Source organism: Bacillus rossius, unplaced genomic scaffold, assembly GCF_032445375.1.
Source record: "Bacillus rossius redtenbacheri isolate Brsri unplaced genomic scaffold, Brsri_v3 Brsri_v3_scf227, whole genome shotgun sequence".
NCBI classification, from domain to species: domain Eukaryota; kingdom Metazoa; phylum Arthropoda; class Insecta; order Phasmatodea; family Bacillidae; genus Bacillus; species Bacillus rossius.
In genome coordinates, this window is record NW_026962401.1 from 1 (window position 1) to 24,055 (window position 24,055).

The 24,055-nt window shown below is 59.6% G+C and overlaps 6 non-coding genes across 6 annotated transcripts; 4 read left to right on the plus strand and 2 right to left on the minus strand.

Annotated features, from left to right (window-relative positions):
* Positions 1 to 4,790: 4,790 nt before the first annotated feature.
* LOC134543871 (U1 spliceosomal RNA) lies at positions 4,791 to 4,953 on the plus strand. The gene has a single exon (XR_010077319.1). It is a non-coding gene; the product is annotated as a U1 spliceosomal RNA (small nuclear RNA).
* Positions 4,954 to 5,252: 299 nt separating this feature from the next.
* On the minus strand, positions 5,253 to 5,372 carry LOC134543881 (U5 spliceosomal RNA). Its single transcript, XR_010077328.1, has one exon. It is a non-coding gene; the product is annotated as a U5 spliceosomal RNA (small nuclear RNA).
* Positions 5,373 to 5,915: 543 nt separating this feature from the next.
* On the plus strand, positions 5,916 to 6,078 carry LOC134543882 (U1 spliceosomal RNA). Its single transcript, XR_010077329.1, has one exon. It is a non-coding gene; the product is annotated as a U1 spliceosomal RNA (small nuclear RNA).
* A 299-nt stretch (positions 6,079 to 6,377) lies between these two features.
* On the minus strand, positions 6,378 to 6,497 carry LOC134543883 (U5 spliceosomal RNA). The gene has a single exon (XR_010077330.1). It is a non-coding gene; the product is annotated as a U5 spliceosomal RNA (small nuclear RNA).
* Positions 6,498 to 7,040: 543 nt separating this feature from the next.
* LOC134543893 (U1 spliceosomal RNA) lies at positions 7,041 to 7,203 on the plus strand. The gene has a single exon (XR_010077340.1). It is a non-coding gene; the product is annotated as a U1 spliceosomal RNA (small nuclear RNA).
* A 6,354-nt stretch (positions 7,204 to 13,557) lies between these two features.
* LOC134543894 (U1 spliceosomal RNA) lies at positions 13,558 to 13,720 on the plus strand. Its single transcript, XR_010077341.1, has one exon. It is a non-coding gene; the product is annotated as a U1 spliceosomal RNA (small nuclear RNA).
* The last annotated feature ends 10,335 nt before the right edge of the window (positions 13,721 to 24,055 follow it).

The following is a 24,055-nucleotide window of genomic DNA, read 5'->3' on the forward strand; positions in this document are numbered from 1 at the left end:
GAGGGGGCTTGAGATCAGAGATGTGGAGGGTAAAAAAGTAGCGGTGAGAGAATGGCGCCCTGGGGGACGCCGGCGGAGATGGGGCGGGGGCCGGAGAGGACCCCCTCCACCCGAACCCGGAAGGTGCGACCCTCCAGGAAGGAGCAGAGGAGGCGGATGAGATGAGATGAGAGGTCGGTGGCAGAGAGGCGCTGGAGGAGCTGGGCATGCGGAACGGAATCGAAAGCACGGGCGAGGTCAAGAAGCACCATGCCCGTGTGTTGCCGCCTGGCGAATCCCTGGACCACCAGGTGCTCCACACGGGCAATGGCGTGGGTCGTCGAGTGGCGGGGGCGGAAACCGAACTGGTGGCGGGGGTAGAAGGTCCAGGGTGGTGACTTGAAAGAGGAGACGGCGGTGGATCGCCCGTTCCGCGACCTTGGACAGAATAGGAAGAAGCGAGATGGGCCGAAAAGATGAAGGGAGAGACGGGGGCTTGCCAGGTTTGGGGATGGGTGAGACGACGGCGGTTTTCCAGGGGGTGGGGAAGTGGCAGAGGAGGAACATTGCGTTGAAAAGACGGGTCAGAAACACAAGGGCCTTGCGAGGTAGGGCACGGAGCACGGGGGAGGGCAGAGAGTCGTGGCCAGGAGCAGAACGGGGCCGAAGGCGGGCGAGCAGGGTGCGGACCTCGGAAGGCGTGACGAGCGGCAGGGGGAAGGTGGCCGGAAGGGGGGGCAAAGTGACGTGGCGAGACAGGAGGCGGGCCCCGTCCTCGTCGTCCGAAGACTCGGAGGACAGGGAAGGGCCGGGTGCGGATGCGAAGGTGGTCGCCAGGTAGGCGGCCACCGCCTCGGATCGCTCCGAGGCCGTTTCCGCCACACCCGTGGGGGTGGTCAGCGGGGGGATGGTGGTAGGAACCGAGCGGAGACGACGGACGTGAGACCAGAGGGAGCCGGAGCAAGCAGAGAGGGATTGGAGACGCCGAGTCTCCAGACGGGCCCTCCACTCCGCGACCAATCGCCGGCAGCGCCCCCGCAGCACCAGGTACACCCGCCGGTGCAGCAGGGAACGACTAGCCTGCCAGAGGACGCGGAAGCGGTTGCGCAAGGACAAGGCGTCCCGGAGGTAAGGCGGAAATGGGTCGACAAGGGGACGGGGGGGAACCAGAGGTATGTTGGCAGAGGCGGCCGCGGAAATGGCGTCGGTCAGCGAGAGAACGTTGGCGTCAAGGCGGGCAGGGGTATCGAACGGAACAGACAGGTCTATGGCAGCGGAGAGGGAACGCTGAAAACCGCCCCAGTCGGCCTTGGGAAAATCGAAGCGGGGGAGGTGGGGGTTAGAACGGGGGTGAAAGTGAAGTGTGGCAAGAACAGGCAAGTGGTCGGAGGTGCCGGAGGTGATGGTGGTGAGATCCGAGAGAATGGGGAGGGGCGTGGACAGTGCAAAGTCGATGATGCTGGGTTGCCGGTTGAGCTGGGCCGGAAAAAAATGTCGGGGTCGGAGGGGCATAAAGAGAGAGAGGAGTACGCCGAAGGAGTTGCCGGAGGGAGCTGCCCCGCCGGTTCGCGGCGGCACAGCCCCAGAAGGGATGGGTGGCGTTGAAGTCCCCGGCCAGCACGACGTGGGCGTCGAGCCGACCGAGGGCGACAACGTCGGCCGTGGGAAAGGCGTACTGAGGGGGGAGGTACAAGGATACCAAGGTCAGGGAGTACGGGAGGCCGTGCAAGCGCACAGCAACCGCCTCGGCCGCGGGGGAAGAAGGGATGCGACGGCGATGATGTGAAATGGTGTTGCGGACGAGTAACGCCACCCCCCCGCCCCGACCATCGCGATCGGCACGGTGGACCGCATACCCGGGGACCAGGACGGGGGCAGAGGGGGAGAGCCAGGTCTCAGAAAGGAACACGACGTCGGGCGATCGCTCGTGGAGCAGGTGCAAAAGGTCGTGGAGCTTAGGGAGGAGGGAAAAGACGTTCCAGATGAGGACACTAAGGGGAGGGGCGGGATCCATCGAAGAAATTCAGAAGGGCCTGGAGGAGCACTTCGAACTTCTCGGTGGAGGTGCGGGCTCGGGAGAGTGCCGTCAGGACAGACCGGATGAGCGGGAGGTACTGTCGGATGAATGAAATGAAGTCGTGAATGAGGGATGAAAGCGACGAGCAGTCTGAGTCGGAGGCAAGCGGTCGAGAGTCAGAAGAAGGAGCGGAAGGAGGAGGGTGCGAGGTGGCAGAGGGGGGAACAACCGGTACAACGGGGGGAGGGCGTGCCCAAGCATTGGTGGAGAGAGCAGGAAACGTCTTGGGATCGGACAGGGACGGGACAGAGGGCCCGGTCCCCACGGCAGTCGTCGTGGCGTCAGTGAGTCGTTGAGGGTGTCGGCGCAGGTAAGCCTGAATCACGCGACAGTCAGTGGAAGTAGCGAAGTGGGCCCCGTCACAAAGCGTGCAGCGTCGGGTAGTCGAGGTGCAGTCCCGAGACCAGTGGGGCCCAGCGCACTTGAAACAGGCGAGGTCCCGGTGGCATCGGGAGGACGGGTGTCCAGGCCGCTGGCAGCGGTAGCACTGAGGTACGCGCCCCGAGCCGCGGTATTTCTCAACTGCCACCACCCAGCAGCCCAATGTCTTCAACTTCAGGAAGGGGGCTGCCTCACCCAGACCGGATGTAGTGACCAGGAAAGGCCGGGTCGTTGAAGTAGGAGAGGTGCGCATGGCCACCACAGATGCCACAGGTAGGTGCAGGTCGAGCAGGGACTGGGTGACCTCGTCAGCCGTCGTGGAGAGAGGGAGTTTCTTGATCACAACTCGATCGGCACGCTCGTCGGGGCGGAGATGGGTGTAGGGTTTATATCCGAGGCGTTGGAGTTCGTCAAATAGGAGCTGGTGGTCCTGAGGGTTGCTGGTATAAAAGGAGGTGCGGTCATTGACGGAGGTGACAGAGAGAGGACCGGAGAGGAGAGACTGAAAACGTTGTGCAGTGGCGAAGGGGCCGGCTGTGGGCGTGAGAAGGCAGGCGATCGGAGGCATGCGAGGCGTGCGAGGAGTGGAGGTAGGCGGGCGAGGCGCCGCCGAGGAGGAGGCACGAGGCTGCGAGGCTGGAGGGCGGGGTGGAGCACGAGATGAGCTGGGACTCGTCGAAGAGGGGCCCGGGAGAGTGGTGAAGGGCACAGGAGGAGGTTGCGTGTCGGGCCGGTGCCGCTTAGCATGCTGCTTGCGGCGGGGCTTGGCAGTCAAGGGTCGGTCCGAGGAGGCAGCCCCAGCGCCGTCGTCGGTGTCGGTATCCGGTAGACTGAGGAGACTGTCGTAGCGGTTGCTGGTAGGGACGGCATCGTCGGAGGAGTGCTGGTCGGGGTGGGCGCGCTTGACGGTCTTCGTGGGAACGATGAAGCCGGTGTCCATGGGAGTAGCAGTCGCAGCAGGAGGAACGGCGGCAGGCGGTGAGTCGGTCGGCAACAGCGGAAGAGAAGGCGCAGGAGACATGATCGGTGAAGTGATGCAGGCCGTGGTGGTAGTAGTAGTCACAGTTGGTGGTGTTGGAGCAGAGGTAGTCGTAGGCAGAGCGAGGATGGTGGAGACGTCCAGGCCGTGAAGATGTTTCGTCTCGCTGACCTTAATGCAAACAGTCTGGGTGCGCAGCCCGGCTGGCGCGGGGGAGGGAGGCGGAGCCACCCCCCCGACCCCAGCAGCGCCCGCCTCCCCAGACCCGACTTGCATGGTCTCCAAGCGCTGGCGATGCGGTCCACAGTATTGTCGTGGCTGGGGTGGCCGATTGTCAGTAGTCATCTCATCGCCAGAACCGGCCTCGGCCGAGGGCCTCGGACCAAAGTCGTCCCCGCCCTGGTTCGGCGTCATCGGGAGAGAGTCCATTCCAAACTCACCCCTCGGCCTCCCCAATAGGCTACAACTTGGTTGCCGGGAGTCACAAGAAGTGGCCTCGGCCGATGGCCTCTGACCGAGGTCGCCCCCGCCCTGGTTTGGCTTCATCGGGAGGGAGTCCATTCCAAACTCCCCCCTCAGCCGCCCCAATAGGCCGCGACTCGGTGGCGCACAGCACTCACAAGAAGAAGATCTAGGATCTAAGAACTAGATCTACACAAGAGCACTCCTGGTGGTCGACTCAGGAACTAGCAGCAGCAGGTCTCGGCGGCTCGCTGAAATTGCTGAAAGGAAACCAGTTAGTTAATGGCCAAAAGTGCTCAGATTTGCTTCAAAAAGCTTTTAAAAAATTCCCCTGAACAGTTTGATGCCTTTGAAGGGAAACCAGAGCACGGTTGAAACTTTGAAAATCCGGACTATATAGGAAAAATGTGCGGACCACCACTAATGGTGAAAATAGCGTACGGTCGTGCAGCCTGAAGCCGCGAATCGTCCGAAAATCGCCTCGTGGGACACGGCACTCGATATTTCGTGAAACCCTAGGTATGTTGCTAATGGAAAAAAGTTCCCCTCTCGACTGTGCCGTGGTGCCCGCCTTTTTGCCGAGGCGGACGCGACGACCCGAGTGCCGCCACGCGGCAAACGGTGTAACCAAGTGCCGCCACGCGGCAAACGGGGTAACCAAATGCACGCGGCGGTCGACCGTCGCCGTGGGTACAGAAACAAAGGAAACGAGGTGCGAGTAGAAACGGGCAGTTGTAGGAAGAAATTGTATTTGCATTGTTGGTGTGTACTGTCATGTAGTGTGATGAACTGGCACGGGAGTGTTATGTCTGGGGAAAGAGCTGTTTCGGAGGTAGAAGTACATAACCTCAAAACACGTTGATGAGGTGGTCCGAGCTCCAAGTGAAATAGAAAAGCGAAACACTGCGCAGCATACTTACCTGGCGTAGGGGCTACCCTGATCAAGCAGGGGGTTCCCCCAGGGTGAGGCTCTTCCCTTGCACTTCGGTTGAGCTGACCTCTGCGATTACCCCAAATGTGGGTAACTCGGGCGCGTAATTTTTGGTAGTCGGGACTGCGTTCGCGCTGTCCCGGTGAAAAAATTTCAACTTAGTAGTTGTGAAGTAGTGTTAAGAATTATGTACAGTGAAGTGTAATTTTTTTTTTTTTTTTCATCTGTGTATGGTATGTAATGCATTCGTAGGTCTCAAGTTTACGGTGCCTTGGCGAACAACCCCACCGTCTTGAAAGTGCGGAAGGAAGGTACGTAATTGTGCATGGTAATAGTTGAAAAAAGAAAAAAAAAATTCCCATGAACGATACTTGTCCAATTCGATTTTTCAGATTTCCCCCTCCCCGCCTCACCCCCGGGCCCAGTGGTTTAACGGTAACCGGCCCAGTGTGTAAACACTGGGCACAACAAAAAATTGTTTAAAGACTCATCAAATGTTCCCCTCCACGGAAATCTTTAGTAAAAGGCGAAAGATTTATGCGTTTGAAGGGAAACCAGAGCACGGTTGAAACTTTGAAAATCCGGACTATATAGGAAAAATGTGCGGACCACCACTAATGGTGAAAATAGCGTACGGTCGTGCAGCCTGAAGCCGCGAATCGTCCGAAAATCGCCTCGTGGGACACGGCACTCGATATTTCGTGAAACCCTAGGTATGTTGCTAATGGAAAAAAGTTCCCCTCTCGACTGTGCCGTGGTGCCCGCCTTTTTGCCGAGGCGGACGCGACGACCCGAGTGCCGCCACGCGGCAAACGGTGTAACCAAGTGCCGCCACGCGGCAAACGGGGTAACCAAATGCACGCGGCGGTCGACCGTCGCCGTGGGTACAGAAACAAAGGAAACGAGGTGCGAGTAGAAACGGGCAGTTGTAGGAAGAAATTGTATTTGCATTGTTGGTGTGTACTGTCATGTAGTGTGATGAACTGGCACGGGAGTGTTATGTCTGGGGAAAGAGCTGTTTCGGAGGTAGAAGTACATAACCTCAAAACACGTTGATGAGGTGGTCCGAGCTCCAAGTGAAATAGAAAAGCGAAACACTGCGCAGCATACTTACCTGGCGTAGGGGCTACCCTGATCAAGCAGGGGGTTCCCCCAGGGTGAGGCTCTTCCCTTGCACTTCGGTTGAGCTGACCTCTGCGATTACCCCAAATGTGGGTAACTCGGGCGCGTAATTTTTGGTAGTCGGGACTGCGTTCGCGCTGTCCCGGTGAAAAAATTTCAACTTAGTAGTTGTGAAGTAGTGTTAAGAATTATGTACAGTGAAGTGTAATTTTTTTTTTTTTTTTCATCTGTGTATGGTATGTAATGCATTCGTAGGTCTCAAGTTTACGGTGCCTTGGCGAACAACCCCACCGTCTTGAAAGTGCGGAAGGAAGGTACGTAATTGTGCATGGTAATAGTTGAAAAAAGAAAAAAAAAATTCCCATGAACGATACTTGTCCAATTCGATTTTTCAGATTTCCCCCTCCCCGCCTCACCCCCGGGCCCAGTGGTTTAACGGTAACCGGCCCAGTGTGTAAACACTGGGCACAACAAAAAATTGTTTAAAGACTCATCAAATGTTCCCCTCCACGGAAATCTTTAGTAAAAGGCGAAAGATTTATGCGTTTGAAGGGAAACCAGAGCACGGTTGAAACTTTGAAAATCCGGACTATATAGGAAAAATGTGCGGACCACCACTAATGGTGAAAATAGCGTACGGTCGTGCAGCCTGAAGCCGCGAATCGTCCGAAAATCGCCTCGTGGGACACGGCACTCGATATTTCGTGAAACCCTAGGTATGTTGCTAATGGAAAAAAGTTCCCCTCTCGACTGTGCCGTGGTGCCCGCCTTTTTGCCGAGGCGGACGCGACGACCCGAGTGCCGCCACGCGGCAAACGGTGTAACCAAGTGCCGCCACGCGGCAAACGGGGTAACCAAATGCACGCGGCGGTCGACCGTCGCCGTGGGTACAGAAACAAAGGAAACGAGGTGCGAGTAGAAACGGGCAGTTGTAGGAAGAAATTGTATTTGCATTGTTGGTGTGTACTGTCATGTAGTGTGATGAACTGGCACGGGAGTGTTATGTCTGGGGAAAGAGCTGTTTCGGAGGTAGAAGTACATAACCTCAAAACACGTTGATGAGGTGGTCCGAGCTCCAAGTGAAATAGAAAAGCGAAACACTGCGCAGCATACTTACCTGGCGTAGGGGCTACCCTGATCAAGCAGGGGGTTCCCCCAGGGTGAGGCTCTTCCCTTGCACTTCGGTTGAGCTGACCTCTGCGATTACCCCAAATGTGGGTAACTCGGGCGCGTAATTTTTGGTAGTCGGGACTGCGTTCGCGCTGTCCCGGTGAAAAAATTTCAACTTAGTAGTTGTGAAGTAGTGTTAAGAATTATGTACAGTGAAGTGTAATTTTTTTTTTTTTTTTCATCTGTGTATGGTATGTAATGCATTCGTAGGTCTCAAGTTTACGGTGCCTTGGCGAACAACCCCACCGTCTTGAAAGTGCGGAAGGAAGGTACGTAATTGTGCATGGTAATAGTTGAAAAAAGAAAAAAAAAATTCCCATGAACGATACTTGTCCAATTCGATTTTTCAGATTTCCCCCTCCCCGCCTCACCCCCGGGCCCAGTGGTTTAACGGTAACCGGCCCAGTGTGTAAACACTGGGCACAACAAAAAATTGTTTAAAGACTCATCAAATGTTCCCCTCCACGGAAATCTTTAGTTTTTTTTTTTTTTTTTTTTTTTTTTTTTTTTTTTTTTTTTTTTTTTTTTTTTTTTTTTTTTTTTTTTTTTTTTTTTTTTTTATAAAGTGGGGCCCCTAGGGGCCCACACACAAAAACATCATTTAATACATAAAGATACATACAAGGCAGTGGACAAGAACACTGTACAGAACATAAACACAAAGATGAAGAACATGACGATGCTGCTGGACCCCGCCAACACGGAGGTTCTTGAAGGTCCCGGCTACTTGTTGGGTGGAGGGGGGGTGAGGGACTGCTGGGGGTGAAGAGATGCTGATCCAGGAGCCGCGCAGCTGATGGAGGCCGCGCGGAGAAAACGGCGATGCTGATGACGATGGGAAGAAGACGGAGTGGCGATGTAGATGGTGAACTATGGTGGCGGGTCCGCGGAGGCTACCGGTGGACGTGGAGGTCTACGCCGTCATCTACCGGGCCCACCGGCCGCCGGGACGTCGTCAGCGTCGTCGTCGGAGTCGTCGCGTAAGTGGTCAGTCGAAAAGAGCGGTCGTCGTGGGTGGGGTGCAGGAGGCAGCGGCTCCGCAAGTTGAAGGATGAGGGGGTTGTCGCTGCGTCGGCATCGGCGTAGGAAGTAAGTTGTCATGGAGCGAAGGAGAGGGTGAAGGTGGGGCAGGCCGGAGTCTGCCAGGAGAGTCAGCCTGGAGGTGGCGCGGGGGAGTCCGAGAAGGAGACGAATCCCCAGGAAGTAGGTGCGGGTAATGGGGCGAAGGTTGAAACGGGATGAATGAACCCACACGGGGGATGCGTAGGTGAAGCGTGGGATGACGTAGGAATGAAATGCGGTGATGCGAACCGGGAGGGGGGTGCCAGATGAGGGTCGCAGTATCGGTGCCAGCTGCGCCAAGACCGCCCTGGATTGAGTCTTCATGGAAGCAAGGTGCGGGATGAAAGTGAAGGTACTGTCCAGGGTCACCCCCAGATAGCGGACCTCGGGTGACCAGGGGATGGCAGTGCTGGAAACTCGTGGGGGGTGGTCCTGGCGTGGGTGGATGCGTGAGAAGAGAATGGATTGGGTCTTCGAGCAGTTCAGCCCGATGCCGTGCGCGAGGAACTGAGTAGAGAGTGATGTGAGCCCGCGGCTCAGGCGGTCGCCGAGCATCCGCTCGGAGACGGAGGAAGCGAGGAGGCAAGTGTCATCGGCGTACTGAACCAGGTGAGTGCCAGGTGGTGGTTGCAGGTCGGCGATGTGAAGGGTGAAGAGAAGGGGTGAAAGGATGGCGCCCTGGGGGACGCCGGCCATGATGTGACGGGGGTCGGAGAGTTCGCCCTCCACCCGAACCCGGAAGGTACGACCCCCCAGGAACGAGCAGATGAGGCGTATGAGATGAGGTGGAAGGTCGGTGGCGGAGAGACGGTGAATGAGTTGTGAATGGGGCACGGAATCAAATGCCCGGGCAAGGTCCAGAAGCACCATGCCCGTGTGTTGGCGCCGTGCGAAACCTTGGACAGCCAGCACCTCCACACGGGCGATGGCGTGGGAGGTGGAGTGACGTTTGCGGAAACCGAACTGGTGATGGGGGAGAAGATGCAAGAGGTTGACGTGAAGGAGAAGGCGTGTGAGAATGGTCCGCTCTGCGACCTTAGAGATGATGGGTAGAAGAGAAATGGGGCGGTACGATGATGGTAGGGAAGGGGGCTTCCCGGGTTTGGGTATGGGTGAGACAATGGCCACTTTCCAAGGGGTGGGGAAATGACAGAGAAGGAACATCGCGTTGATGATGCGGGTAAGGAAGACCGTCGCCTTCCGAGGAAGAGCACGGAGGACGGGTGCAGGCAGAGAGTCGGAACCGGGGGCAGAAGGGGGCTTGAGACGGAGGAGGAGTGTGCGCACCTCCGATGGCGTGGCGAGAGGGAATGGCAGAGAGTCCGGAAGAACGGGCAGAGTGACGTGATGTGCGAGGGGGGGGGGGTGTGTCCCCGTCGTCCGAAGACTCGGAGGAGAGGGTGGGGGGGTCAGCGGAGGCAAACGTGGTCGCGAGGTAGGCAGCGACCGCCTCCGATCGCTCAGGGGCAGTCTCCGCCACCCCGGCCGGGTGGGTGAGTGGGGGAATAGTGGTGGGGACCGATCGGAGGCGCCGGACGTAGGTCCACAGAGAGCCGGATGCAGAGGCGAGGGAGCCGAGACGCCGGGTCTCCAAATGCGCCTTCCACGCCGCGACCATCCGGCGGCACCGGCCCCGCAGCAGGAGGAACACCATCCGTGTCAACGGGGACCGGTTGGCCTGCCACAGGCCGCGGAAGCGGTCGCGCAGGACCACGGCGTCACGCAGGTAAGGCGGGAAGGGGGTGATGCGGGTACTTGGAGTGGCCAGCGGAATGTGAGCGGAGGCGGCCGCAGAGACGGCCCGGGTGAATGACACGACGTTGGCGTCGAGACGGTCGGGGGTGTCGAAGGGGAGGGTGAGGTCGAGTGATGATGAGAGGGTGGTCTGGAACCCATTCCAGTCGGCGTTGCGGAAGTCGAAGCGGGGAAGGTGCGGGTTGGAATGGGGGTAGAAGTGAAGGGAGCCGAGGACGGGCAGGTGATCCGAGGCCCCGGCGGTGAGCGTGGTGAGACCAGAGATGATGGGGAGCGGTGTGGTGAGGGCGAGGTCGATGATACTGGGATGACGGTGGTGCTGAGCGGGGAAGAATGTGGGGGTGGCGGGGGCGCAGATGGAGAGGTTAGTACGCCGGAGGAGCTGACGGAGGGAGCTGCCTCGGCGGTTGGCCGCGACGCAGCCCCAGTAGGGATGGGTGGCGTTGAAGTCCCCGGCCAGCACGACATGGGCATCGAGCCGACCGAGGGCGACAACGGCGGCAGAGGGGAAGGCAAATTGGGGTGGGAGATACACGGAGACTAGAGTCAGGGAGTAGGGCTGTCCGAACAGGCGCACGGCCACAGCCTCAGTCGCGGGTGAAGGTGGAATGTGTCGGCGGTGATGGGTGAAGGTGTCGCGCACCAGGAGTGCCACCCCACCCCCCCGACCATCACGGTCGGAGCGGTGGACGGCATATCCCGGGACGCGGAGGGGTACAGCGGGGGTCAGCCAGGTCTCTGATAGGAACACGACATCGGGTGAGTGCTCGTCGACGAGGTGAAGGAAGTCGAGAAGCTTAGGGAGCAAAGAAAAGGCGTTCCAGACTAGGAGCTTAAGGGGCGGCGGGGGATCCATCGAAGAGACCCAGAAGCGCTTGGAGGAGCACCTCGAATCTCTCCGAAGGGGACTTGGCATGGGACAGGGCGGTCAGGGTGCGGCGAATGAAGGGAAAGTACTGCCGAAACAGCTGGATGAGGTCACGTATGATCGCGGTGAATGAAGTGTCGTCAGCGTCCGGTCGGTGAGATGAGGGGTCCTGAGGTGCAGATGGAGATGGCCCGTCGCGGGAGGGGAACAGGGTGGCGGCGGCGGAACCGCGCCGAGTCCAGGCGTTGGAGGTGACGGCGGGAAAGGCACGAGCGTCGGTCAAGTTTGGCGGTCGCGGTCGCGGTGCCGGGGTGGCCTCAGGCTGTTGTCGGGGGGGGTGGCGTCTGAGGTAGGCCTGGTTCACCCGGCAGTCCATGGAAGTCGCGAAGTGCGCCTCGCCGCAATTGACGCACTTCGGAGTCGTCGAAGTGCACTCGCGGGACCGGTGGGGCCCGGCACACTTGAAACAGGCCACCGGCCTCTCGCAGCGTGTGGATGGGTGGCCGGCCTGCTGGCACCGGTAACACTGCGGGACCCGCCCGCTGCCACGATAGCGTTCGACGGAGACCACCCAGCAGCCCAGGGAGCGTAGAGCCAGGAAGGGAGCTGCCTCCCCCAGGTGGTGAGTATTAACCAGGAACGGACGGGTCGTGGCGGTGTCGGTGACGCGGAGCGGAGTGACGGAAGCAACGGGTAGGTCCAGGTCGAGGAGGGCGGCGTGCACCTCCTCGGGGGTAGTGGTGAGTGGGAGACGCTTCAGGACGAGTCGGTCCCCCTTCTCGTCCTGTCGCAGGTGCGTGAAAGGCTGATGGCCGAGCTGGGTGAGGTGGTTGTATAGGAAGGTGTGATCAGCGGCGTTAGAAGTGTAAAAGGAGGTGCGGCCGTCGACGGAGGTGATGGATAGCTTGCCAGAAAGGAGCGACTGAAACGATTGGGCCAGGGTGAAGGGGCTGGTGGTGATGGGGAGGCGGCAGCCGATGGGCGGCATGCGGGTAGGCTTGACGGTGGCGGCGGCGGAGGCAGATGCGGGGGCGGCAGCAGGTTGGGTGGGAGGCCGGGTGCGGGGTCCAGGTGCAGATGCGGAGGTGGATGGTCGAGGCGACGGCTGACGAGCAGCGGAGGTCGATGGCTGAGTCGCGGCGGTCGTAGTCGGTCGGGGGGTGGTGCGGCGGGTGAGGTGTGAGATGCGGGATGACGTGGATGGTGCAGGTGACGAGTCCCGGGACGAGGTCCCCTCCTCGCCGGCGGAGTCGAGCTCGAGGGCGCCAAACCGGTTGGAGATGGAGGTGCGGTCCTCGGCGCGCCCCATCCTCGGCCGCTTCACCGTCCGGCGGGGGAAGCTGAAGCCGGTGTCCATCGGCACGTCCCGGGGGGCCGCAGGCTCGACAGGGATGAGTGGCAGTGAGGGGGAAGGCGCTGAGAATGGTGAGGAGATGGGGTGAGAAGCAGAGGGGGTGAAAGTGCAAACTGTCGTGGTCGTCATGGTGGTGGTCGTGGTGGTGAGGGTTGCTGCCATGGTGACGTCCGGGGTGAAGGGGGTGTCGGAGCAGAAGCCAGGTGGCACCATCTGGTGACGCTTGGACTCCGACACCTTCGTGCAGCGCTCCTGGGTGCGGATCCCGGTCCGGCTGGGGGTGGGGGGCGGCGAGCATCCCTCTGCTCCAGCATCGCCCGAGGCACCCGTCCGGTCTCGGTGGCCACCAGGAGGCCTGGTGTAGTCCCTCAATGGCGGTTGGAGTCGGCCCTCAAAGTCGGAGTCCCCCAGGGGCGGGTCCTCCCCGGACCCCCCCTCGGCCATGCCGACGAGAAACAATCAAGTCGGCAGGCCAAGAGCCACACCTGGGAGGAACTACTCTTCTCGGCCACCTGGTGACAGCCCCAGGAAGCAGCAGCAGCAGTCAGCAGTCAGTTAAAGGTGGAAGAAGATGGAGTGAATATAATAGGAGTGATGCTGAGTAGAACTTGTAAATAAAAATAAAATAATAATTAGTGGAACCCGAGGGTTGAATTTATTTCTGCAGAGTCCCCCCAGCAATGCCCAGGGGGGGACCCTGTTGCTTGCTGCTGAGAGTTACCAGATCCGGATATGCACCCAGCAGCAAGTCTTCGCACCAGAAACGACTGGTCGGATTATAAAAGCACGCGAGGAAAACTCGAATTAACTAAGGAAATCCCTGCAAACCACTCAGAGTAGCACCTAAGAGCAGTTTGAAGGGAAACCAGAGCACGGTTGAAACTTTGAAAATCCGGACTATATAGGAAAAATGTGCGGACCACCACTAATGGTGAAAATAGCGTACGGTCGTGCAGCCTGAAGCCGCGAATCGTCCGAAAATCGCCTCGTGGGACACGGCACTCGATATTTCGTGAAACCCTAGGTATGTTGCTAATGGAAAAAAGTTCCCCTCTCGACTGTGCCGTGGTGCCCGCCTTTTTGCCGAGGCGGACGCGACGACCCGAGTGCCGCCACGCGGCAAACGGTGTAACCAAGTGCCGCCACGCGGCAAACGGGGTAACCAAATGCACGCGGCGGTCGACCGTCGCCGTGGGTACAGAAACAAAGGAAACGAGGTGCGAGTAGAAACGGGCAGTTGTAGGAAGAAATTGTATTTGCATTGTTGGTGTGTACTGTCATGTAGTGTGATGAACTGGCACGGGAGTGTTATGTCTGGGGAAAGAGCTGTTTCGGAGGTAGAAGTACATAACCTCAAAACACGTTGATGAGGTGGTCCGAGCTCCAAGTGAAATAGAAAAGCGAAACACTGCGCAGCATACTTACCTGGCGTAGGGGCTACCCTGATCAAGCAGGGGGTTCCCCCAGGGTGAGGCTCTTCCCTTGCACTTCGGTTGAGCTGACCTCTGCGATTACCCCAAATGTGGGTAACTCGGGCGCGTAATTTTTGGTAGTCGGGACTGCGTTCGCGCTGTCCCGGTGAAAAAATTTCAACTTAGTAGTTGTGAAGTAGTGTTAAGAATTATGTACAGTGAAGTGTAATTTTTTTTTTTTTTTTCATCTGTGTATGGTATGTAATGCATTCGTAGGTCTCAAGTTTACGGTGCCTTGGCGAACAACCCCACCGTCTTGAAAGTGCGGAAGGAAGGTACGTAATTGTGCATGGTAATAGTTGAAAAAAGAAAAAAAAAATTCCCATGAACGATACTTGTCCAATTCGATTTTTCAGATTTCCCCCTCCCCGCCTCACCCCCGGGCCCAGTGGTTTAACGGTAACCGGCCCAGTGTGTAAACACTGGGCACAACAAAAAATTGTTTAAAGACTCATCAAATGTTCCCCTCCACGGAAATCTTTAGTTTTTTTTTTTTTTTTTTTTTTTTTTTTTTTTTTTTTTTTTTTTTTTTCATCAAAGGGAACTCCCACTGAAGGGAGTTACCCACCAAAAAATTCATCTTTAATATAAAAAGCGGATACAGGTGAACACAAATAAAACACAACATAGAACACGAATACATGGCCACAAGGGCGAATGGTGACAATCTTTATTCAACACTGACGAAACGGGGCCCCTCCGACGATACCGTCCTAGAGGTCCAGCTGCTTGTTGGGCGGCGAATCTTCTGTGGGCTGCCGGGGGCGACTCGGGGCGCAGAAGGTGCCGGGCCGCAGATGAAGACGGTCCGGAGCAGTGGCGATGTTAGGCAGTAGTTCACTGAGAGCAGAGATCTTGATGGGATGATGCCTGGTAACATTCCTCAGAGCCAACCGTGGGCGTGGTGATCACCGTCGTCAGCTGCCGGGCCCACCAGCCGCGACTGCACCAGCGTCAACGTCATCAGGGTCAGGGCGTCTCAAATGATCGTAGGTAAAGAGCGGTCGGCGGGGGTGAGGGGCGTCAGGCAGGGGCTCTGCAAGGAGTCGGATCAGGGGGTTGTCAGAACGCCGGCAGTGGCGGAGAAACTTCTTAGTCACCTTGCAGAGCAGCCCGTGTAAGTGCGGGAGCCCAGTCTGGTCCAGGAGGGTCTGTCGTAAGGTGGCGCGAGGGAGACCGAGCAGGAGGCGGGCACCGAGAAAGTAGGACCGGGTGATCGGACGGAGGTTGTACAGAGAGGAGTGGACCCAAGCCGGGCACGCGTAGAGGAAGTGGGGAAGAACAAAGGAACGGTAGGCAGTCACACGAACGTCGAGAGGGGTGCCGGATGTCGGTCTGAGTATGGTGGCCAGCTGAGCCATGACGGCACGGGACTTGGTGCGGATTGAGTCGAGGTGCGGCAGAAAAGTAAAGGTATTGTCTAGGGTGACCCCCAGATAACGGATGCGAGGCGACCAGGGGATGGCTACGGTGGAGATGACTGGCGGGTGGTCGTGGTGTGGATGAAGTCGGGAGAAGAGGATGGATCGTGATTTAGAGTGATTGAGCCCGATGCCATGCGCGAGGAACTGATTGTTGAGGGAAGTGAGGCCGCGGCCGAGACGGTCGCAGAGCAGCCGCTCGGAAACTGAAGAGGCCAGGAGACAGGTATCATCGGCGTACTGGACAAGATAGGTGCCGGGAGGGGGCTTGAGATCAGAGATGTGGAGGGTAAAAAGTAGCGGTGAGAGAATGGCGCCCTGGGGGACGCCGGCGGAGATGGGGCGGGGGCCGGAGAGGACCCCCTCCACCCGAACCCGGAAGGTGCGACCCTCCAGGAAGGAGCAGAGGAGGCGGATGAGATGAGATGAGAGGTCGGTGGCAGAGAGGCGCTGGAGGAGCTGGGCATGCGGAACGGAATCGAAAGCACGGGCGAGGTCAAGAAGCACCATGCCCGTGTGTTGCCGCCTGGCGAATCCCTGGACCACCAGGTGCTCCACACGGGCAATGGCGTGGGTCGTCGAGTGGCGGGGGCGGAAACCGAACTGGTGGCGGGGTAGAAGGTCCAGGGTGGTGACTTGAAAGAGGAGACGGCGGTGGATCGCCCGTTCCGCGACCTTGGACAGAATAGGAAGAAGCGAGATGGGCCGAAAAGATGAAGGGAGAGACGGGGGCTTGCCAGGTTTGGGGATGGGTGAGACGACGGCGGTTTTCCAGGGGGTGGGGAAGTGGCAGAGGAGGAACATTGCGTTGAAAAGACGGGTCAGAAACACAAGGGCCTTGCGAGGTAGGGCACGGAGCACGGGGGAGGGCAGAGAGTCGTGGCCAGGAGCAGAACGGGGCCGAAGGCGGGCGAGCAGGGTGCGGACCTCGGAAGGCGTGACGAGCGGCAGGGGGAAGGTGGCCGGAAGGGGGGGCAAAGTGACGTGGCGAGACAGGAGGCGGGCCCCGTCCTCGTCGTCCGAAGACTCGGAGGACAGGGAAGGGCCGGGTGCGGATGCGAAGGTGGTCGCCAGGTAGGCGGCCACCGCCTCGGATCGCTCCGAGGCCGTTTCCGCCACACCCGTGGGGGTGGTCAACGGGGGGATGGTGGTAGGAACCGAGCGGAGACGACGGACGTGAGACCAGAGGGAGCCGGAGCAAGCAGAGAGGGATTGGAGACGCCGAGTCTCCAGACGGGCCCTCCACTCCGCGACCAATCGCCGGCAGCGCCCCCGCAGCACCAGGTACACCCGCCGGTGCAGCAGGGAACGACTAGCCTGCCAGAGGACGCGGAAGCGGTTGCGCAAGGACAAGGCGTCCCGGAGGTAAGGCGGAAATGGGTCGACAAGGGGACGGGGGGGAACCAGAGGTATGTTGGCAGAGGCGGCCGCGGAAATGGCGTCGGTCAGCGAGAGAACGTTGGCGTCAAGGCGGGCAGGGGTATCGAACGGAACAGACAGGTCTATGGCAGCGGAGAGGGAACGCTGAAAACCGCCCCAGTCGGCCTTGGGAAAATCGAAGCGGGGGAGGTGGGGGTTAGAACGGGGGTGAAAGTGAAGTGTGGCAAGAACAGGCAAGTGGTCGGAGGTGCCGGAGGTGATGGTGGTGAGATCCGAGAGAATGGGGAGGGGCGTGGACAGTGCAAAGTCGATGATGCTGGGTTGCCGGTTGAGCTGGGCCGGAAAAAATGTCGGGGTCGGAGGGGCATAAAGAGAGAGAGGAGTACGCCGAAGGAGTTGCCGGAGGGAGCTGCCCCGCCGGTTCGCGGCGGCACAGCCCCAGAAGGGATGGGTGGCGTTGAAGTCCCCGGCCAGCACGACGTGGGCGTCGAGCCGACCGAGGGCGACAACGTCGGCCGTGGGAAAGGCGTACTGAGGGGGGAGGTACAAGGATACCAAGGTCAGGGAGTACGGGAGGCCGTGCAAGCGCACAGCAACCGCCTCGGCCGCGGGGGAAGAAGGGATGCGACGGCGATGATGTGAAATGGTGTTGCGGACGAGTAACGCCACCCCCCCGCCCCGACCATCGCGATCGGCACGGTGGACCGCATACCCGGGGACCAGGACGGGGGCAGAGGGGGAGAGCCAGGTCTCAGAAAGGAACACGACGTCGGGCGATCGCTCGTGGAGCAGGTGCAAAAGGTCGTGGAGCTTAGGGAGGAGGGAAAAGACGTTCCAGATGAGGACACTAAGGGGAGGGGCGGGATCCATCGAAGAAATTCAGAAGGGCCTGGAGGAGCACTTCGAACTTCTCGGTGGAGGTGCGGGCTCGGGAGAGTGCCGTCAGGACAGACCGGATGAGCGGGAGGTACTGTCGGATGAATGAAATGAAGTCGTGAATGAGGGATGAAAGCGACGAGCAGTCTGAGTCGGAGGCAAGCGGTCGAGAGTCAGAAGAAGGAGCGGAAGGAGGAGGGTGCGAGGTGGCAGAGGGGGGAACAACCGGTACAACGGGGGGAGGGCGTGCCCAAGCATTGGTGGAGAGAGCAGGAAACGTCTTGGGATCGGACAGGGACGGGACAGAGGGCCCGGTCCCCACGGCAGTCGTCGTGGCGTCAGTGAGTCGTTGAGGGTGTCGGCGCAGGTAAGCCTGAATCACGCGACAGTCAGTGGAAGTAGCGAAGTGGGCCCCGTCACAAAGCGTGCAGCGTCGGGTAGTCGAGGTGCAGTCCCGAGACCAGTGGGGCCCAGCGCACTTGAAACAGGCGAGGTCCCGGTGGCATCGGGAGGACGGGTGTCCAGGCCGCTGGCAGCGGTAGCACTGAGGTACGCGCCCCGAGCCGCGGTATTTCTCAACTGCCACCACCCAGCAGCCCAATGTCTTCAACTTCAGGAAGGGGGCTGCCTCACCCAGACCGGATGTAGTGACCAGGAAAGGCCGGGTCGTTGAAGTAGGAGAGGTGCGCATGGCCACCACAGATGCCACAGGTAGGTGCAGGTCGAGCAGGGACTGGGTGACCTCGTCAGCCGTCGTGGAGAGAGGGAGTTTCTTGATCACAACTCGATCGGCACGCTCGTCGGGGCGGAGATGGGTGTAGGGTTTATATCCGAGGCGTTGGAGTTCGTCAAATAGGAGCTGGTGGTCCTGAGGGTTGCTGGTATAAAAGGAGGTGCGGTCATTGACGGAGGTGACAGAGAGAGGACCGGAGAGGAGAGACTGAAAACGTTGTGCAGTGGCGAAGGGGCCGGCTGTGGGCGTGAGAAGGCAGGCGATCGGAGGCATGCGAGGCGTGCGAGGAGTGGAGGTAGGCGGGCGAGGCGCCGCCGAGGAGGAGGCACGAGGCTGCGAGGCTGGAGGGCGGGGTGGAGCACGAGATGAGCTGGGACTCGTCGAAGAGGGGCCCGGGAGAGTGGTGAAGGGCACAGGAGGAGGTTGCGTGTCGGGCCGGTGCCGCTTAGCATGCTGCTTGCGGCGGGGCTTGGCAGTCAAGGGTCGGTCCGAGGAGGCAGCCCCAGCGCCGTCGTCGGTGTCGGTATCCGGTAGACTGAGGAGACTGTCGTAGCGGTTGCTGGTAGGGACGGCATCGTCGGAGGAGTGCTGGTCGGGGTGGGCGCGCTTGACGGTCTTCGTGGGAACGATGAAGCCGGTGTCCATGGGAGTAGCAGTCGCAGCAGGAGGAACGGCGGCAGGCGGTGAGTCGGTCGGCAACAGCGGAAGAGAAGGCGCAGGAGACATGATCGGTGAAGTGATGCAGGCCGTGGTGGTAGTAGTAGTCACAGTTGGTGGTGTTGGAGCAGAGGTAGTCGTAGGCAGAGCGAGGATGGTGGAGACGTCCAGGCCGTGAAGATGTTTCGTCTCGCTGACCTTAATGCAAACAGTCTGGGTGCGCAGCCCGGCTGGCGCGGGGGAGGGAGGCGGAGCCACCCCCCCGACCCCAGCAGCGCCCGCCTCCCCAGACCCGACTTGCATGGTCTCCAAGCGCTGGCGATGCGGTCCACAGTATTGTCGTGGCTGGGGTGGCCGATTGTCAGTAGTCATCTCATCGCCAGAACCGGCCTCGGCCGAGGGCCTCGGACCAAAGTCGTCCCCGCCCTGGTTCGGCGTCATCGGGAGAGAGTCCATTCCAAACTCTCCCCTCGGCCTCCCCAATAGGCTACAACTTGGTTGCCGGGAGTCACAAGAAGTGGCCTCGGCCGATGGCCTCTGACCGAGGTCGCCCCCGCCCTGGTTTGGCTTCATCGGGAGGGAGTCCATTCCAAACTCCCCCCTCAGCCGCCCCAATAGGCCGCGACTCGGTGGCGCACAGCACTCACAAGAAGAAGATCTAGGATCTAAGAACTAGATCTACACAAGAGCACTCCTGGTGGTCGACTCAGGAACTAGCAGCAGCAGGTCTCGGCGGCTCGCTGAAATTGCTGAAAGGAAACCAGTTAGTGAATGGCCAAAAGTGCTCAGATTTGCTTCAAAAAGCTTTTAAAAAATTCCCCTGAACAGTTTGATGCCTTTGAAGGGAAACCAGAGCACGGTTGAAACTTTGAAAATCCGGACTATATAGGAAAAATGTGCGGACCACCACTAATGGTGAAAATAGCGTACGGTCGTGCAGCCTGAAGCCGCGAATCGTCCGAAAATCGCCTCGTGGGACACGGCACTCGATATTTCGTGAAACCCTAGGTATGTTGCTAATGGAAAAAAGTTCCCCTCTCGACTGTGCCGTGGTGCCCGCCTTTTTGCCGAGGCGGACGCGACGACCCGAGTGCCGCCACGCGGCAAACGGTGTAACCAAGTGCCGCCACGCGGCAAACGGGGTAACCAAATGCACGCGGCGGTCGACCGTCGCCGTGGGTACAGAAACAAAGGAAACGAGGTGCGAGTAGAAACGGGCAGTTGTAGGAAGAAATTGTATTTGCATTGTTGGTGTGTACTGTCATGTAGTGTGATGAACTGGCACGGGAGTGTTATGTCTGGGGAAAGAGCTGTTTCGGAGGTAGAAGTACATAACCTCAAAACACGTTGATGAGGTGGTCCGAGCTCCAAGTGAAATAGAAAAGCGAAACACTGCGCAGCATACTTACCTGGCTGGGGGCTCCGATCGCGGCCCAACGGCGAGAAGTAAGCGATTGAGTATGATGTTCAAAGAGAATAGTTAGGGACCAGTAAGTATATTAGCTATACCAGGGGTTCGCATAGGAACCAAACTCCCTCCCTGTTACACACTTTGCCGATTACCGTTATTTTGCATCAAGTTCCTCGTTCTTCCACCGCGCGGCAGCACTGTCTCCGACTGTGCTGCCGCCTGGCGACGCGTCGGCGAACTCGCTGCTCTCCATCTGCTGATCGCCATGCTCCGACTTCGGAGCATTCTGGATTTTCATCATGCTGGCCTTTAACTTCGTTGCTGTTTTTCTCTTGCTGTTCTGTCTTCCTTGTCGTGCTGCCTGCCTGCGCACGGCCTGTGATTTTTGCTTTTTGCTGTTCCTCGCCATTTTTCATCATTAATTGCTGCTTCGTTTCCTTGTTCGCGCTGCTTGCTTGCGCGCGCGCCATCGTTGCTGTTTTCTGCCGCCTGGTGGCGACTTTCCGTACTGCTCGAGGTTTAATGGTAACCCGATTTGTGTGTAAAATCGCTGTTTTCTGCTTTGTTCTTGTTGCTGCCTGCCACCTCGTGGCGCTTTTGTCAACTGCTTGCGGTTTAACTCTTGTCTGTTTTCTGCGTAAAATTGTGGTTTTTGGTTTTGTTATTGCTGCTGTCTGTTCTGTTGTGCGGCGTGTTTTTGGTCTTTGCTGCTCTTTTTTCTCGTACTTTTCGTGTCTTTTTGTCTGTTTTGTGCCTTGTGCGCTTGCTTTTTTCGACATTTTGCTGACTTTGTACTTTTGTATTTTCTATTATGGCTGATCGTTTTTCGACATCTCGCCCAACTGTTGGTCGGTCTGTTGACCCTCGGGTTCGCAAGACATACCTGAAATGTTCTCCGGATGCTGCCGGCCAGAGGCGCACTTTGACACGGCCTCGCAGCACCGCCCCTCCGCGGCGCCCTTCTGTGTCCAGCCCTCGGCCTGATGTTCCTGTGGTTCTTGCTGTCCCCCCTTCTGTCGACCGAGCTGCCGCTGCGTCCGGTTACGCTGGTCCTGCTGCCACGACTGCGCTGACCGTGCTGGCGTCCCTCACCACCACCACGACCACGACCACGACTTGCTCTTCGCCGCTGTCTGCCTCGCGGGTCGCGGCGGCGCTTCTGCCCATGTCTGACGAGCTGTGGACTCTGACGGCGGGCAACCTGTCCGACTCCGACTCTTCCCAGCACTCGGGGCAGCGGACCCCCAGTTCTGCAGGCCGCTCTTCGCCCTCTGGCTCGCAGCACAGTCAGGCTGACGTGCTGCCCTCGCAGCCCATTGGCCCTCTTCATCGCCCTGCTGCGGTGCCGCCTCCTGTTGCGGCCTCTCCTGCTCCTGCGACACTCAGTTATTCGCCTGGTCCTGTGCTGCCCCAGGGGTTCCTTGCAGGTATTCCGCGCGCGGAGCACGCCGTGGTGGACGTGTCTGCCTTCGGCCTTACCCCGCCTGCTGCGCCTGTTGTCACGCTGGCTGCTCCTGAGCCTCGTCCTGGACCTCCTGTCTCGCCGATAGTCTCCGCGGCTGGTGCTGCCTGTTCTGTGGTGCTCGGCTCTACTCCCGCCTCTGAGGCCGATTCGGACGCTGGACGCGTCCGTCTGGGCAAGCGGCGCACGGAGCCCACTCCTGCCAACTTTTCCTGGGCTGAGGACCCCATTGTCGAGTCGCTGCCTCTTGCTGCGGTTGCTGCGCCACCTTCCAGCCCGCCTAGTGACCCGCCTCCGAAGCTGCAGCGCGGCAAGGTTGGTCCCCGTCACCACGCCAAGACTTCCGGTCGCAGTGCCTCGCCGCCTCTCATGGCGCCGCCTCCTCCTGTGTCGGACCGTGCCATGCCGACTAGCACGCCTGCCGCTGGTGGGGCTGACCACAGTGCCAGTCGCTCTTCTTCTCGCTCCTCTTCGGTTCGAGGCCGCCGTCGACAGTCTTCACCCCGTCGTCGCGGGCCCCTGCACTCCTCCCAGGAGGCTGGCCCCTCGACTCGCACGCCTGCGCCGTCCTCGTCTCAATCTCTCCCGGACTCTGCTGCTCCTGGGGCTCGGCCGCCGACCAGGTCGAAGAAGCCGCCCCTGATTGTGTGCCGCGGTGGGCTCTCCCCATCTGCGCTCAAGGACATGGCGACATTACGCGCGCAGTTCACTGCCGACTTCAAAGCGACGCACTATGCGAGCTCCTCGACGTTCCAAATGGCCAACAAGGATGATCACTTTCGCATGTGCCAACACTTGCGTGCTCTGGGCAGGCGCTTTCACACCTGGACTTGTGCCGAAGATCGAAACGCCCGTGTCATCCTCCGTCGGCTGCACATTGACACGCCCACCGAGGATATTTCGGAGGCTTTGACTGAGCGCGGCATCCCCCACCACTCGGTGGTCCGCCTGCAGTCGCGCCAGGAATTTCCTGAGCCGCTGCCGCTGTTCCTGGTCGTGCTGCAGGGCATGGGTCCGCTCCACAAGGCCCTCCAACTTACCAACCTGTGTGGTGTCGGCGTCACTGTGGAACCGTTTCGTGGGGGTGGTCGCCTTGTACAATGTTTTCGGTGCCAGCACTTTGGCCACACGACCCACGGCTGTGATGAGGCCCTGCGCTGCGTGCGCTGCGGTGGCGAACATGCTTCCCGCGACTGTCGGCGCCCTGCTTCCGAGCCCGCGACGTGCTGCAATTGTGACGGCGACCATCCCGCCAATTACTCCAAGTGCCCTCATCGCCTCCGCAAGCTGGCATCTCTGGAGCAGCGGAAAGAACAGCAGCAGGCCCGGCGTCCCGAGCAGGCGCCTCCCCCTTCTACCTTCAGTGGTGGCCGGCGTGTCGCAGGCACCTCTTTTGCTGCGGCTGTCTCTGGGCCCTCGCCTACTTCTTCTGTTCACCGGCCCTCTTTTGCTGAGGATCCGCCTACTGCTGACGTGCTGCGGGAGCTGCTCGACATGCTCCGCAGTTTAGATGTGTGCTCTTGGCTCCGCAAGCTCGCCGCTCATGTCCGCTCCTTTCTCCAGGCGCCCACCTTGTCTGCGAAGTTTGAGGTCTTGCTGCTGGCGTCCGCCGATCTGCTTGCTGCGTCGTCTGGTGCTGCCGCTCCTCCCGCTGCTTCTTCTCGCCGATGACTGCACACGTCATGACGTGGAACGCCCGCTCGCTGTGCCTTCGTGCTGCCGACTTTGCCGACCTCCTTCGTGTCCACCGCCCGGCTATTGTTGGTGTTACCGAGACCTGGCTCACAGACGGCTCGCGCTTCCAGGTCCCTGGTTACGCGGCCCATCGGGCCGACCGCGCGTCCGGCCTTCGTGGTGGGGTTGCAGTCTTTGTCCGTTCGGACCTACGGCACCATCGTCGCGCGCTGCCGCCGTTGACGAACATGGAGGCAGTCGCTGTCCAGATCACCGGTGTTGTCCAGCCGTTCACCTTCTGCTGCGTCTATTCGGCACCGCACAAGGCCTTTCCTGTGCCGGCGTTCGCCACCTTGCTGCGCCTGGACCGACACTGCGTCATTGCGGGCGACTACAATTGTCGGCATGTTCACTGGGGCTGCGCCACCACCGACTTTCGTGGCCGTGGTCTCTACAGGCTGGTGTGCGAGGCTGGTCTGTCGCTGTTTGCTCCGTCGTCACCCACGTACTTCCCGACGCGGGCGGCTCAACACCCGTCTGTCCTGGACTTTTTTCTGTCCACTGGTGTGCCTGTGCTCAACGTCGCGACTCGTCTCGCCCTCGACTCTGACCACCTGCCCGTCTTTGGTGAGCTCCAGCTCGAGCGCGATTTTGGCGGCTTGCAGGAGCGCCTCGACTTCCGCCGGGCTGACTGGCCGTCCTATCGCCGTTGTTTGGATGCTCACCTTGACCTGTCTGCGGTTCCGCGCACTCCTCACGCTCTCGACGAGGCTGCCGCGGACTTTGCGGCTCTCCTTACCATGGCTGCTGCTGAGGCTGTTCCGGTCTG